This window comes from Geotrypetes seraphini, chromosome 3, assembly GCF_902459505.1.
Source record: "Geotrypetes seraphini chromosome 3, aGeoSer1.1, whole genome shotgun sequence".
Lineage (NCBI taxonomy): Eukaryota > Metazoa > Chordata > Amphibia > Gymnophiona > Dermophiidae > Geotrypetes > Geotrypetes seraphini.
The window spans coordinates 17,869,919-17,885,642 of record NC_047086.1 but is presented as its reverse complement, the minus strand read 5'-3'; the positions used below and the strand labels follow the sequence as shown (position 1 = coordinate 17,885,642).

Below are 15,724 nucleotides of genomic sequence, written 5' to 3'. Positions count from 1 at the left end.
AATAGAAACATAGAAAAATAGAAACATAGAAAAATGACGGCAGAAAAGGGCCAAAGCCCATCAAGTCTGCCCACTCTATTGACCCTTCTCTTTGATTTTGCTCACCACCCCCTGCCCTTACCTCATTAGAGATCCCACATGAATATCCCATTTATTTTTGAAATCTGATACGCTGTTGGCCTCAATCACCTGCCGTGGGAGTTCATTCCAATGATCGACCACCCTCTCAGTGAAGAAATACTTTCTGGAGTCCCCATGAAATTTCCCTCCCCTGATTTTCAGCGGATGCCCTCTGGTGGAAGAAGGTCCTATAAGACGGAAGATATCCTCTTCCACCTCGATACGACCCGTGATATATTTAAATGTCTCGATCATGTCCCCTCTCTCTCTTCGTTCTTCAAGTGAGTACAGCTGCAATTTATTCAGCCTTACTTCATACGGAAGATCTTTGAGCCCCGAGACCATCCTGGTGGCCATCCGCTGAACTGACTCCATTCTCAGCACATCTTTCCGGTAATGTGGTCTCCAGAATTGAACACAATATTCCAAATGAGGTCTCACCATGGATCTGTACAGTGGCATTATGACCTCTGGCATCCTGCTGATAAAACCTCTACGGATACAACCCATCATTTGCCTTGCCTTAGAGGAAGCCTTTTCCACCTGATTGGCAGTTTTCATGTCATCACTAATGATTACTCCTAAATCCCGTTCTTCCGTGGTCCTAACTAAGGTCTCACCATTTAACGTGTAAGTCCTGCACAGATTTCTTTTACCCAGGTGCATCACTTTGCATTTTTTAGCATTGAAGTTAAATAATGTGCCTCTCAGCGGGTTCTCACAATGGCTTGCGGCCTGATTCAAAATCTCCCATTCCTTAGAATCAGCCTCACTTTCCTCCCCTGACATGTCCCTAAAAAAGAAAAATTAGCATGTGGTTAATGCACTGGTCCCACAGGATGTCTGAGCATATTCCATGGTATTCAATTTTTGCAGAATTAAATGCAATTTAGCATCTTAACAGCTTAATAAAGTTGCTTGGTGTGGATTTGATTTTAAACATTCCTATCAGACTACCTACAATGATAGAGTGAACATAAGAACATAAGAATTGGCGCTGTGGGTCAGACCAGTGGTCCATCGTGCCCCACAGCCCGCTTCCGTGGCGGCCCTTAGGTCAAAGATCAAGTTTCAAGTTTAAGTTTTTGTTAGTGTTTGATGAATTGCTTATTTAATTTCCTAAGTGATGTAACGGGTAGTGAATACAATAAAATAATTTCAGACTTACAGAATAGGACTAACATGAATCGTGGGGGGTAAGCGGGGGAAAAGTTACAATTCCTTGTTAGAGTTGAAAAACAATAGGGAAGTAAATGAGAGGAAGGGTAAAAAATTCAAAGATGTTAAAAGAGAAAAAAAGCTTATGATTTCAGGTCAGTGAGTGATAGGCTGAATGCGTCTTTAAAAAGATAGGTTTTTAGGATTTTTTTAAAGGATGAGAGGGTGATTTCCCCTATAGCAGCCTCCGGAAGAGCGTTCCAGCTTTCTACCACTCTCTGAGTGAAGAACTTCCTTACGTTTGGCTTATAAATGTTTGAAACTGATATAAATTATTATTTTATTTATTGGATCGGCAACACGCTCCAGGCTTTGTGGTGAAGTGTGCTATCAAGTTCTGTAAAATTAACTGTACCATTTTATCCTGGCCGAAGGAAATCGCTGCTGGAATCCTTCAGAATCCGTGCCGAAAGTAAGACCTTGGACAGGATTAGCACCAGAGCACTTCTGGGATCGTGACAAGGCAGCGGAATCTTGGCATTCTTTCCACAGCCATAAGAAGTGTGCTGAAAAGCATAGACACCTCTGAACCTAACCTGATCCGTTCTTTCCTGCGGCAAATCCACTTTTGAATTAACTGAGGGTATTTCTGCTTGAGCCGTGCAGCTTTTTCTGATCCTGGGTGCCCCTGTCACCTCCCTCTTGCCAGTCCTCTGTTCAGATTAAGAATGGCCCTGCTTTCAAGAGCTGTTAGAGGAGTGTTAGTTAAAAAAAAAAAAAGCGTCTCACCATCTGAAGCCCTTTACGGAGGTTTCAGCAGCAGATTTCCAACAAAGGCGATGAAGGACAATCTGGCAGACACAGAAACTTGAATAGACGCATTTTAATACCGCGTGCACTTGAAACCACATCAGACTTTATTAATTCCTTCCTACGTTAATGTGCCGAAAGCCCCTTCAAATAAATTTCCAGATCCATCTTCAGGGCAGTCTTTGGAAGTGAACTTCTGGATGATTGATTTAGGATGGGAAGGAGAAGGACTCAAGTGCTAGGGTTTTTTTTTTAATGTATCAATCTATAGAGCAGCTATAATATATATTTTTATTTCAATGCAAATAGCTATTTGACTTATTAGATAAAATATCTCTCCAGAGATATCTGAAAAGCCTCCGATGTTTGAAAAGAAGGAAGCAAAGCTTTCTACTTTTGTTAACCCTTTCAGGACCATAAGGATCGTAGGCCAATTTTTGTGGTTTTGACGACATTTTTATGGTAAAAAGGGCTTGCAGATGCCAAAAAATTGATTTTTTTTTGTGAAATATCATTATTTTTTTTTTAAAAAAATCACACTTCTGGCTTATGGACAGTGTGGCAAGTGAATCTTCTCGTCAATCTGGCAACGACGCTAATGAATGAATGTCGGAACCAGTTTGTTTACATAAAGGCAGTATCATATGGAATCCGTACATATCAAATTTAGAACTGTAGACTATCCCAATCAAAATTTATAGGATTTTAAAGTTATGGGACAAATATGTCCCTTGGTCCTGAAAGGGTTAAAAGTGCTTAGAAAAATAAAACTTGAGATGTGATACAGACATTTAAATATTTGAATGATATATATGAACAAATCTTTCCCAAAAAAATGGAGAGACCTATAGACCTAGAGGACATGAACTGAAGCTGCAAGTGGGGGGAAACTGAACAGCAACATCAGGAAAGAGTTTATCATGGAGAAGGTGTACTCTCAACCAGGCTGCCTCCCTTCCCCTTCTTCCACCCATCCCTTCTGCTAACCTCCCCTCAACACCTTCTCCTTCTCCATAATCACCAAGGAGGAATCAGACATTTTCTCTCATTCTACAAACCCATTACCTGCTCCTTCAATCTGATTCCCACTCACTACTCATCGCTATCTCGCCCATGGTCATCTTTCCTATCTGTTCCATCCTCAACTTACTGCTCTCCATTACAACTGTCTCTGATGCCTTCAAACATGCCGTTGTCGCACCCCTCCTCAAACCCTCACTGAACCCCTTTTCCCCCTAAAACTATTGCCCAATCACCCTTCTCCCCTTCTTCTCCAAGTTGTGCTGTTCACCACCATTGCCTTTACTTCCTCTCATCCCAAACTATTCTTGATCCGCTTCGGTCAGGCTTTCGCTTGCTGCATTCCACGGAAACTACCCTTGCTTCCAGTTTCCAGTGACTTGTTCCTGGCCAGATCCAAAGACCTCGACTCTGTCCTCATCCTTCTTGATCTATCTGCTGTCTTTGATAATAATCATCACCTACTCCTTGATACGCTGTCCTCAATGGGATTCCAAGGGTCTTCCCTCTCCTGATTTTCTTCCAAACTCTCCTATCGCACCTTCAGTGAATGCAATGGCGATTCCTCCTCCCACTATCGATTGGTGTACCTCAAGGCTCTGTCCTGGGACCACTCCTTTTCTCAATTTGCACTTGCTCACTTGGAGTGCTGAACTCCTCCCACAGCTTCCAGTATCACCTCTTTGCTGATGACTCCCAGATCTCCTTCTCCGCACTTGATATCTCTACTGAAACCCAGACCCGAATCTCAGCCTGCCTGTCTGACATTGCTGCCTGGATGTCTCACCGCCATCTAAAACTGAATATATCTGAAATGGAGTTGCTCATATTCCCGCCTAAACCCACCTCCCCACTTCCACCATTCTCTGTCTCTGGACAACGCTCTAATCCTCTCTGTTTTGTCTGCTTGCAATCTCAGGGTCATCATTGACTCCTCTCTCTCCTTCTCTGCCCAGATACAACATATCACTAAAACCTGCCACTTCTCCTCTATAATATTACCAAAATCTGACCCAACCTCTCAGAGCACACTACCAAACCCCTTATCCACGCTCTTATCACTTCACACTTAGACTACTGCAACGTACTACTCTCAGGTCTTCCGCTCAGCCATCTTTCTCCCCTGCAATCCATCCAGAATTATACTGCATGGCTAGTGTGACCATATGGCTCCAGAAAAAGGGGATGGATTGAGACATCCGGGTTTTACTTCCATTGAAAGCAATGGAAGTAAGGAGAACAAATTGAGACATCTTGGTTGCTTTCAATGGAAGTAAAACCCGGATGTCTCAATCCGTCCCTTTTTTCTGGAGCCATATGGTCACACTATGCATGGCTCATATTCCATGAGAACCACTATACTCATGTTACCCCCCTCTTCTACAGTCACTTCATTGTCTTCCCATCCGTTTCTGAATACAATCCAAACTCCTCTTACTGACCTATTAATGCATTCACTCAGCTGCCCCTCACTATCTCTCTTCGCTCATCTCTCCCTAGGTTCCCTCCCCCCGTGAGCTCCACTCAGCTGATAAGTCCCTCCTATCTGTGCCCTTCTTCTCCTCTGTCCCTTCTGTCTTGCTGCACTGTTTGCTTGGAACAAACTGCTCGAATCCCTATGGCACTTTCCGTCTCTGGCAGTGTTCAAGGCCCAGCTAAAAGCCCACCTCTTTGAGAGTGCTTTCGACTTCTCTCACCTTGGGTTCTGCATCCCCAACTCTATATGTCATGGCCTGTCTGTCCAAGTTAGATTGTTAAGCTCTTCTGAGAAGGAACCTTCTGTTAAATGTCAAAATGTACAGTGCTGGGTACGCCTTTCTGCGTTATGTAAGTGATAAGTAGCAGGAGTAGTAGTTTTTAAGAGCAGTTAGCTTTTTTGATATGGAGGGTTTTACGTTTTTATTCAACCTTTGCCATTATTTTCTTGTATACTTTGTCGTTCTGTAAACGTTTTATGAACTTGACTGGGACGCTGAGGTCATTTTCCTCCTCTTTTTGTCTGAGGTGAACAGTATGGCCCTGATTCTATAAATGGCGCCTATCTTGCCGGTGCTGAGGGACGCAAGGGTCAATCATTTGCTAGGTACCATTTATAGAATAGGGCTAGGCCAGTGGTCTCAAACTCGCGGCCCGGGGGCCACATGCGGCCCGCCAGGTCCTATTTTGAGGCCCTCGGTAGGTTTATCATAATTAGAAAAGTCAAATAAAATTGTTTCTTGATCATCATATGTCTCTTTAGCTATAAATTGCAATATTATTTTTAAAAACTTAGCCAAAAGGAAAGATTTATAAACTATAAAGAGTTTTACCTCATGCAAAATTGTCATTTTTTTAATAAGACATTAACTATTTTTTTCTGAGGCCCTCCAAGGACCGACAAATCCAAAATGTGGCCCTGCAAAGGGTTTGAGTTTGAGACCACTGGGCTAGGCAGTGCCTAAAGCAGGGTTTTTTTTTTGCCTAAATGAGTGCACCTAAGTTAGATGCCTACCGGCGCCAAAATTTGCTCAGAATCCGCCCCTAACGACATCTACTTTCTGGTAAGCACCTTGGAACAGACTTCTACATTGAAACGGCAGGCGTCTATCAAGTTAGGCACCTACCAGCTAATTAATTGCAAATTTATAATTTTTTTAAACTAGCGCTTTTCAATTAACAGCCTCGATTAAGTCTAACTGAATAATTAGGTGCCTAGATCGGTTAGGCACGCTGATCCAGGCGCCTAACGATATGTGTCTTTTATAGAATCGGGATCTAGGCCTTGTTTTAAAAGTTTTAACATGATTTATTACAGGAACTGAGAGGGAAATTCTATAAACAGTGCCTAAACTTAGGTGGCGGTAGGCACCCTGCCTAAGTCAACTGAAAAACGCCATCGGAAATGGCAAAAAAAAATGGCAGGGTTGAAGCGCCTGCCGACACCTAAGCAGAAGGCTGGAATCGAGGCTAGGGAGCCTCTTTAGGTCGCGGAATACCAAAGTACGCGGGGCAAATGCCGGAAGTGGGGTTAGGTGGGCTACAGCGGCTACCTAGCTTTGATTCATGCCACGATAGGCAGCTGAAATGTAGGCCTGGAAAACCCTGGCCTACATTTCAGCCGCCTACAGCAGCCATAAGCTGATCATGGCAGGGGAATTTATCCCCGATCACCTGAGCTGGCAGGGCTCCCCAAAGAGTCCTGCCAGCTCAACTTAAAAGGGGGGGGGGGGGGATTTCCCTGAAATCAGATGGACAGAGGACCCCCCCAATTGGCAGGAGGGATACAAACTCCCTCCTGCCTGACACCCAAAACACCCCCCAACTGCTATAGGTAGGAGTGATGCCCAGTCTCTCCTGTCTGCCACCCGAAACACTCCCCCAACCATGATCGGCAGGAGGGATGCGTACTCCCTCCTGCTTCCGGACCCACCTGAACTCCTGACACATCCTCAACTATGGACACCCCCCAAACTCACTGCCCTAATACCCCCAAGCCACAATACCCTTCCCCCTGGCACCCTTAAGCCCAACTCGACCCTACCCATACTTTTTGTAGTCAGGATGGCCAGAGGAATTCCTTCTCCCTCCAGCCATCAGGCCTGCCTCGTCAAAATGTCAGGCCTTCCCTTCTCAGTACATCCTGGTTGCATTGGGGAAGGGTCTAAGGCCCTGATTGACCCAGGTGCCTAAAGCCTTAGATACCTGGGCCAATCAGAGCCATAGGACCCCTTCCCAATGCATCCTGGAATACACAGGAAGGGGCCTAAGATACCCATTGGCCCAGTAAACTTAGGCTGCTGCAGTCTAGCAGCAAAGATAGGTGGCTGAAATGTAAGACAGGGTTTTCCAGGCCTATACTTCAGCAGCCTAGTTTGGCTGATTAGACACGATTCTGCAACTGGCGCTGTTGAGTGACTGACATGCGATTGGTGGCCGCCAACATGGGCGTCAGTTACAGAATCTGTCTGTTAGTTTTGAAGGCAAAACAACAAAATCCAAATAGCACCAAAAGGTTCCACAAAGGAAATGAAGCAGCGAAACGACAAAAAGGTTGTGGAACAGAAAATCAGATGGACCAGTTTGTAGTTTAATAAGCATCCAAAATAACTTAAAAAACAATCCACAAAGGGTGTACACTGTGACCCACAGGATAGAAACCAAGGCCTAATTTTACTAAGGTGTGGTAACCGATTAGCACGCGCTAATGGGTTTGCGCTCCTGAGTAAAAGAGGGGGGCAAATCCTCTATAATAGAACCCTTACCTGTGCATGCATAGTTGACACGGCGTGATCCCTGCCGCCGTGATTTCTGCTTCCGTGCCGAATTCCATTTGAGGTGCGTGGGGGCAGAAGGAGGCAGAAGACGGAGAGTGTCAGGCAGCTCCAAGTCGAGGTACAGTTAAAATAAAAAGAAAGAAACTACCCTGCTCATTCAGGGCCGGCAACCATCATAAATATGGAAGATCCCAGGCGGGGCACGCAGGCGCATGTCACATTCACATGGCGCGATTCACTGACTGGCTGTCACCAGCTCGATTGAAATCTGGAACCGCCTCCCCCACCTGCGGTTGCGTACCGCCGGAAAGATGCACTGGAAACAGGTGGACTTGAAACGTAAGAAAAGCACAAAACAGTCGCCCTCTCTTTCTTCTGCCTCCTTCTGACCCATGCGCCGCAACCGGGTAAAAAGTAAAATGAAGGGAGAAGGGCTACTGCTGGATAGGGGGAGCAGGTAAGAGGTGCTGCTGGACAGTGGGGGAGATAAAAGGAAGGGAGAAGGTCTACGACTGGACAGGGGGAGCAGGAAAGAGGTGCTGCTGGACAGGAGGGGGAGGTAAAAGGACATGTCTGGGGAAATCCAGACATCTGGTAACCCTAGCCACGAGGTACCTACCAAACACAGTGCCAGAACCACGTCTACAGAGACACTTAGCGATGCCAAATGTCAAAAGCATGGTTATGGGCAGAATTGATGTTCGATGCTGCTAAGCATGAATCTACGTCAAAGTCAGATGCTGGAGATGTAGGCCTGTAAAACCCTGGCCTCCATTTCCAGAGCCTATCTTTGGCACGGGCCGCAATTCTGAAAACGGTGCCGTAATCTGAAGGAGAATTTTCCCGCATCTGTCTCGAAAATTTTGATGACCGTATTACTACGTTGTTTTCCGTATTACTCTCTGCATGTGATGCGTTAGATATCTCGGACCCCTGAGGAAGGAGTGTTTCTCCGAAACACGAACCGTGTAGGGTCCGAGTTCCATGTACACGAGAGACATTTTCAAAGGATTACAAATTTATATGGTCTTTTTTAATAAAAATTCCTGCCCTTTCCATCTGCAGCTTCTTGCTTGTTTTTGGTGTTCGCTTTTCACTGCAGATTCATTGGATCTTTCTTTGTTTTGCTGTAATCTGAGTGACATGCAACCAGCGCCCTTTTTTCAGACGCCCACTGATTAAGGGCTCCACTTTCAGAATCCGTGCCTTTCTGCTCTTTCATTGATTGTGACACAAGAGGCTCTGGTTCTCTCTGCTTTGTCTACAGGTAATTTTTCCCCCATCTGAAACATTTACAGCTTTGAATAATCGAAGCTATATATATTGTTAGATTTTCCAGCCTCTCCCCAGCCCTAGGAATCCATCTACGTGGTGTGTATGAATATTTACATAATAAAACAATATACATCACTTTTCCTGCTTTGAGGATAGGAAAAAAAATCAAACGCTATTTTACCTACGGAAATGCCTTTCATCATTACCTCTGTCTACATGTTGAGAAAGATCACATGTATTCAAATCAGTGAAATTTTATTTATTATATGCCTGTAGAGTACATGAAATGCCTAAGATTTGGTGGTGTAGCTTTAATGAGAGGGACAAAATACAGGATAATGCATTCCTTTATCTGTCAGCAGTCAACTCATCCTAGCAATTTGAGCCTCTGCCTGGTGAATAATAATAGCATTGTCGATGATGTCAGATGCCAACATGGCATCGGTTGTGATTAGCTCATCGGTAATATTTTGCATTGATTTTTGTGACATATTTTGTCTGTGTTCCCCGAGGAAGGCATTTTAGACTAGCCAAAACTGGGATCCTAGTCGGGACTTCTCCGATTCCAACTACCAGTTCGTTACTTTGCTACATGGACAAGCCCAAAGACGTAATTACAAATCGATGTGTTTTGTGAACATTCCATAATAAATTTTCAGGTGGTATTGACAGCTCACTTACCTTTCCCCGTCTTCTATTCAACTGCGCTAGCAGTTTTTAGCGCAGAAAGGGAGCCTAAGAAAGTCCCCGATTGGCTCAGATGCCTAAGACCCCTCCCAAGGGGAAGGTTCTGAGGTGTCTGAGTCAATCAGGGCATTAGGCCCCTCCCCGTGCATCACATGATGCACCTGGGAGGGGCCTAAGGTCCAGCATTGTAGTTAGCAACCTCGGACGAGCAGGAGGGACTGAGTATCTCTCTTGTTCCCAATTTAAAAGGTAGTGGGAGGAAGGAAGTGGTGGTGGGGGACCTCCAGTGGCAGGAGGGAGTAGGCATCTCTCCTGCCCTTCTTTTCTGGGAAGGGGGAGAGTAAGGGGTGGTTATGGGTGGTCCTTCGTGGCAGGAGGGAGTAGGCATCCCTCCTGCCATTTTGCACGGGGAGGGGTGAAGGAATGGCAGGAGGGAGTGGGAATCCCTCCAGCCATTTGTTTGGGGCTCGGGAGGAGGGGTACGATGGCTCGGGGGTGCCGGCACAGGTTGGGGGGCATGGTGCAGGGGGGATCTTTTTTTTATTTTTTTAATGGGATAGATTGTGCAAAAAAACCCCAGAAGCTCTAACACCAGTGACGGGAGGCTGCTTCTCTTGTCACTGCTGTTAGGGCCTGTCGCGTTTGCATGCAAATGGTTTCTACCTCCGTACAAATCATTCACATGCAAACTTGATAGCGCATCAATCGCTGCTGGAGAATCGGCCAGAGAATCGGCCAACAGCGATCGGGTCGCTATCTTTAGCGCATCTAGCTGTTATAGGGGAAAACACCCTCCAGGGCTTTAAGACAAAGTTGGACGGGTTCCTGTTGAACCAAAACGTAAGCAGGTAGGGCTGGTCTCAGGGCACCTGGGGGTCGCGGCGGGAGCGGACAGCTGGGCACGATGGACCACTGGTCTGACCCAGCAGCGGCAAATTCTTATATTCTTAGCCCTTTATGGCTTTAAATACATGTTAATGGTATTAGAACACGCTAAATGATAGGTATAGAATGGGGCTTTAACACTTAATGGGCACTAATTCCATTAACACACATGAAACCCTAATACCCCTTAATGAATTTCTTCCTTATCCTTTTGAGAGAAAAAAAACAACAACCCGAAAGTTTATTTTGTTGACATGTATGTTTTTTGTGAAATTAGGAGATTGGCTTTTATTGTGCATATAATTTATATTATGTTTGTATTTGTTCAATTATTATGCTTGGGTCTTTTTATCGTTACCCACCTCCCACCTTTTTCTAAAGGGATTTGGCAGGGTAATAGCCTCTAGTATACAGTAGTTCAGCATTACGTTTTCTTCAAATATGATTTCTGTAAAAGCAGCTTAGTCTTACTGTGTGTGTCTGCTTTTTGCCGTGCTTTGCTTCCGAAACTGTGCTATGTCCACACTCATTTGCTGTTGAAGGCTCAGAGTCCGTGTTGAATAAACACACCAAACAGCAATTGATTTCATCTCCTGCATTCCTTTCACCTGCTGGATTTAAGTGCCTTAATGATGGCTGTCACAGACTGTCTCGTGCTTGTCACAAAGCTCAAAATCTCTCTTGAGCTCTGCCATCCATAAATGACATTCTGAAAAATGATACCGAGGTTCTTAATTGCAATTTGGAGTGCTGTCTGGCTTTGTGCTCAGTCTTCTACTTTATCACTTGTGCTGATCCTTTAATCACTCTATTTTCAAAGAGTGTGGTCACTATTGTGTATGTATTTTCAGTGGCGTACCAAGGGGGGGGGGGCGAACCGCCCCGGGTGCACGGCCTAGGGGGGTGCACAGCCAGCTGGGTCTGGGTCAGGAACGTCCTGCCCTACTGTGCAAAAGGACCTGCACCTCAGCGCAACTGCCGGTCCACCCCCTCCGACGTACTTGCTCTGGAGCAGAGTTGGCAGTCACGCTGAGGTGTAGAAAGGTCCCGCTATGACTACGTCTGCCAGCTCTGCTCCGGAAGAAGTACGTTACATCGGAGGGGGTGGACCTGGCAAACGCAGTCATCGCGGGACTTTGCCACAACTCCCTGGGTCTGCCAGGTCCACCCCCTCCAACATAATTTACTTCTTCCAGAGCAGAGCCAGCAGACATAGTCATCGTGGGATCTTCCTGCACACTCTGCTCCTGAGCAAGTATGTTGGAGTGGGGTGGACCAGTAGCCAGCAGCTACAGTCATTGCGGGACCTTGCTGCATGAAAGGAGAGAAGGGATCAGGATTGCTGGTATGGAAGAGTGATGGAGGGAGAGAAAGTGGGCAGGGTGGTATGGAAGGGTGGTGCTGATTGAATTAGTGTGCAAAGAAAGGGGAGAGAGACATAATGGGGGAAGGATACTGGATGGAATTCGATTGGAGGGAAAGAAAGGGGACACATGCTGATGGAAGTGGGGGGAAGGGAGAGACAAGGGGTAGATGCTGATTGAAGAGGGGTGGATGGAGAGAGAAAGGGCAGACATTGGATGGTAGTGTGGAGGGTAGAGGGGGAGCCTATGCTGGATTGAAGTGTGGATGGGAGAGATAAGGGAGTAGATGCAGGAAGGAAATGGGGAGGAGAGAAAGAGGGGAGCAGACGCTGGATGGAAGTAGACAGAGGAGAAGTTACTAGATGGAAGGGGTAGAGAAAGAGGGCACATGATGGAAGGAGGTGATAAATTAAAAGAGGGCACATGATGGGGGAAAAGGATTGAGTTAGTGAAATACTGGAGGGGGTGAAGGAAAGAGGTGGCGAGCTGTAGGTAGACAGTGAAAACGGAAATTGACGATAGGGTAGTAAGAACGTAATCTAGACAGATGCAGAAAATAAATTGAAAAGGAAAATGAGGGGAAAAAGGGAAAGGGATTACAGAGGAGAGGTGTGGGAGAGTAAAGGAGAGGAGAGAGATGCCAGACCAATGGGGGTCTAAGGAGAGATGGAAGGGGGAGGCATAGAGTTTCTGGAAGGGGCACAGAAGAAGAGAAGATGCCATATAGGGACAGAGAGATGGCAGAAGGAAGGAAAAGAGTAACAAGAAGATGAGGAAAGCAGAAACCAGAGAAGACAAAGGTAGAAAAAAAAGTTCTATTTATTTATTTATTTATTGCTTTAGGAGACGTGTGTCATTGTTTCTGTGGTTGCATTGTATGCAGAGTCCAGCTTCTTGGTGGTTCAATGAAACCTTTGTCTATGTGTTTCTATTTTATCCCCCCTTTTACAAAATTGTAGAGCATTTTTTAGCGCCAGCTGTGATGGTAGCAGCTCTGATTCTCAGAATTCTATGAGCATTAAAGCTGTTACTACCATGGCTAAAAACCACACTACAGTTTTGTGTGTTCGAAAGACATAGTTTTCTGTTAGGATTGACTGTGTAGGATTGATCTGTACTAGTCTGGCTTGTTTCGTTTTACAATGAGTGCATTGCTGTTGTACTGCTCACTGCAGTATGTAAGATGCTGCCTTTTCCTAGGTACACTCTTGTGTGACATGTGGATTGTTACTAAAAATCATGTTTTTCATACAGATGGGGGGGGGATGTTTGTCAAAATATGATGGGCCCCGGGTGTCACATAGGCTAGGTACGCCACTGCATATTTTATTAGAGAAAGGCCAAGGCTCTAGCACAGACTATTTCAAACAGTGAGGCCCTTCTCACTAAGCCAGTGTTTAAGGCGCATTTAGGGGGTAAGTTTAGATAGTCATGATTGGCGTGTGGATGGAGGAAGTTTAGGCAGAGCACGCATGTAAGCACATAGATTATAAACTATACTAGTATGTGTAGAGTAAGGCCTAGATTCTCTAACTGGCGCTGTTGTTGGTAGCCGTCTTAAAAGCCATCTCTTTCTTCCCCCTTCCTAAGGTCTGGCATCTTTCTTCTTTCATCTGTCCCTTCTCTGGCATCTCTCTCTCCTTCCTTCCCTCCCCCTCCCCTTTTCATGGTCCAACATCTCTCTCCTTCTTTTTCACTTTCCCATGATCTAAAATCTCTCTTTCCTGAAGTCTGACAAATCTCTCTCTCCTTCTTTCCTTCCTACCATGATCTGACATATCTTTCTCCTTACCAAGGTACAGCTACACAATGGGAGGGCTGTTATTGAATGAGAGTTCCCAAGAAAGGGACTTAGGGGTAATAGTGGACATGACAATGAAGCCATCGGCACAATGCGAAGTGGCTGCTAAGAAAGCAAATAGAATGCTAGAAATAATCAAGAAGGGTATTACAAGTAGAACGAAAGAAGTTATCCTGCCGTTGTATCAGGCGATGGTGCGCCCGCATCTGGAATACTGCGTCCAATATTGGTCGCCGTACCTTAAGAAGGATATGGCGATACTCGAGAGGGTTCAGAAGAGAGCTACGCATTTGATAAAAGGTATGGAAAACCTTTCATACGCTGAAAGATTAGAGAGACTGGGGCTTGTTTCGCTGGAGAAGCGGAGACTTAGAGGGGATATGATAGAGACTTATAAAATCATGAAGGGCATAGAGAAAGTGGAGAGGGACAGATTCTTCAAACTTTCGACAACTACAAGAACAAGAGGGCATTCCTAAAAATTAAAAGGAGACAGATTCAGAACCAATGCTAGGAAGTTCTTTTCACCCAATTGGTGGTTGACACCTGGAATGCGCTTCCAGAGGGAGTGATAGGACAGGGTACGATATTGGAGTTCAAGAAGGGATTGGACAATTTTCTGAAGGAAAAGAGGATAGAAGGGTATAGATAGAGGGCTAGAATACAGGTCCTGGACCTGATGGGCCGCCGCGTGAGCGGACTGCTGGGCATGATGGACCTCAGGACTGACCCAGCAGAGGCATGGCTTATGTTCTTATGTTCTTACCGCCCCCTCCTCCTATCCCTTTCAGTGGTACAATATCTTCTCTTCCCCTTTTCCCATGGTCTGGTATCTCTCTCCTCTCTTCACAGTCTGGCATCTCTATCCTCTCCTTCCTTTCCCCTACTGCCCCTACTGTGGTCTGGCACCTCCTTCCCTTCCCTTCTCTTCCCTGAAATCTCTCGCTCTTTCCTATCCTCCTCCTCCCCCTTCCCGTGGTCTGACATCTCCCTCTTTCCCTTCCCCTCTTTCCATGATTTGCTATCTCTCTCCTCTCTTTGCAGTCTGGCATTTCTCTCTTCCCTCCTTTCCTTCCATCCCTGCTCTGCATCTCTCTCTCTCTCTTTCCCTTTCCTTCTCCCTCCTGTGGTCTGGCATCACTATCCTCCTCTTCCTTTTCTCTTATTTCTTCCCCGTCCCCATGAGCTCAGTCCCCGTCCCTGCCCCCGCGAGCTCAGTCCACATCCCTGCCCTGTCCCCGCAAGCTCAGTCCCCATCCCCGCCCCCGCACTGCAGATCCCATCCGCACAAGCCTCGAATAGTTATGATTTTATAGTGAACTTATTTTATGAAAGTATAAAAAGAGACAATATTCTTTACAATTATCATTTTATAAACACAAATAATACAGAGCAAAGATTTAAAAACAAAACAAAACCCTATCTCCCCTCCCTTTCACAAATATCCCCTCCACTGTGAAAACTGAACAAACCAAATTCCTATAGAATGCTACATGGAAAAATCAAGCAAACAGAATAATTCAGTCACACATGGCAGGAACAGTGTTAACAACTAGGGCAACTGCCCGCTGGTCAGAGAGAGAGCCCTAAGCCAGCTGGAAGCTAAAGAAGCACAGCTTGGGCTTTGCAGTCCCCAGTTATGTTTAATACCAACTCTAGCAGAATACATATTTCAAAAATGAAATATTCTAATCACAAAACATAAAATAAATTTATATTTTTCTACCTTATGTTCTCTGGAAATTTTATCCTTCAAATCAGATTGGTCTCAGGTTTTGGTTTAGGGTTCCTTCTGTCTTCATCGTGGCATGGCTGGCTCCTGAAGGCAAAATACGCCCAAGAGAAGCTGGGGAGGAGATGCCGAGTCTGACACGGGCGCAATTTTTTTTCACCACAGGAGCAAGACTTTTCACCACTCCCACAGGGCGGTAAAAGGTCTTGTCCCCATTCCTGAAGTAAACCAGATGCAAATGTCTCCATTCCTGCAGATTTACTGCAGTGACCACGGTTTACCGCGGAAAACGGTCCCTGTGTCATTCTCTACTTCCTAGCAGCCTCCGACTCTTCCATTCAAATGTATTACATCGAGGTCATTAATATTAAAATGGTAGTCAAACGGGCTCATTAATATTTAAACGAGCACTCCAGGCAAATTCTCTATCATCACCGGGTGATTCTCCAAGCGCAGTGATGGTTTTTGATGACCAAAAATTACCGGCTGGTCCAGAGGTTGCCGGTACTGTGAAAAGTGTATCTCTGGCATGTGTTTCTGGCTGTGGCTCATGATAACACTTAAAAAAATACACCATACATATAACTGATAGTAGTATAATAGTATGGGAGAAAATAAA

At 45.4% G+C, this 15,724-nt stretch overlaps 1 protein-coding gene across 1 annotated transcript in view; it reads left to right on the top strand.

The window, feature by feature from the left end:
* The window catches only part of GRIK2 (glutamate ionotropic receptor kainate type subunit 2), a 1,206,237-nt gene that overhangs the window by 535,053 nt on the left and 655,460 nt on the right, over positions 1-15,724 (top strand). The gene's annotated exons all lie outside the window — the stretch shown is intronic.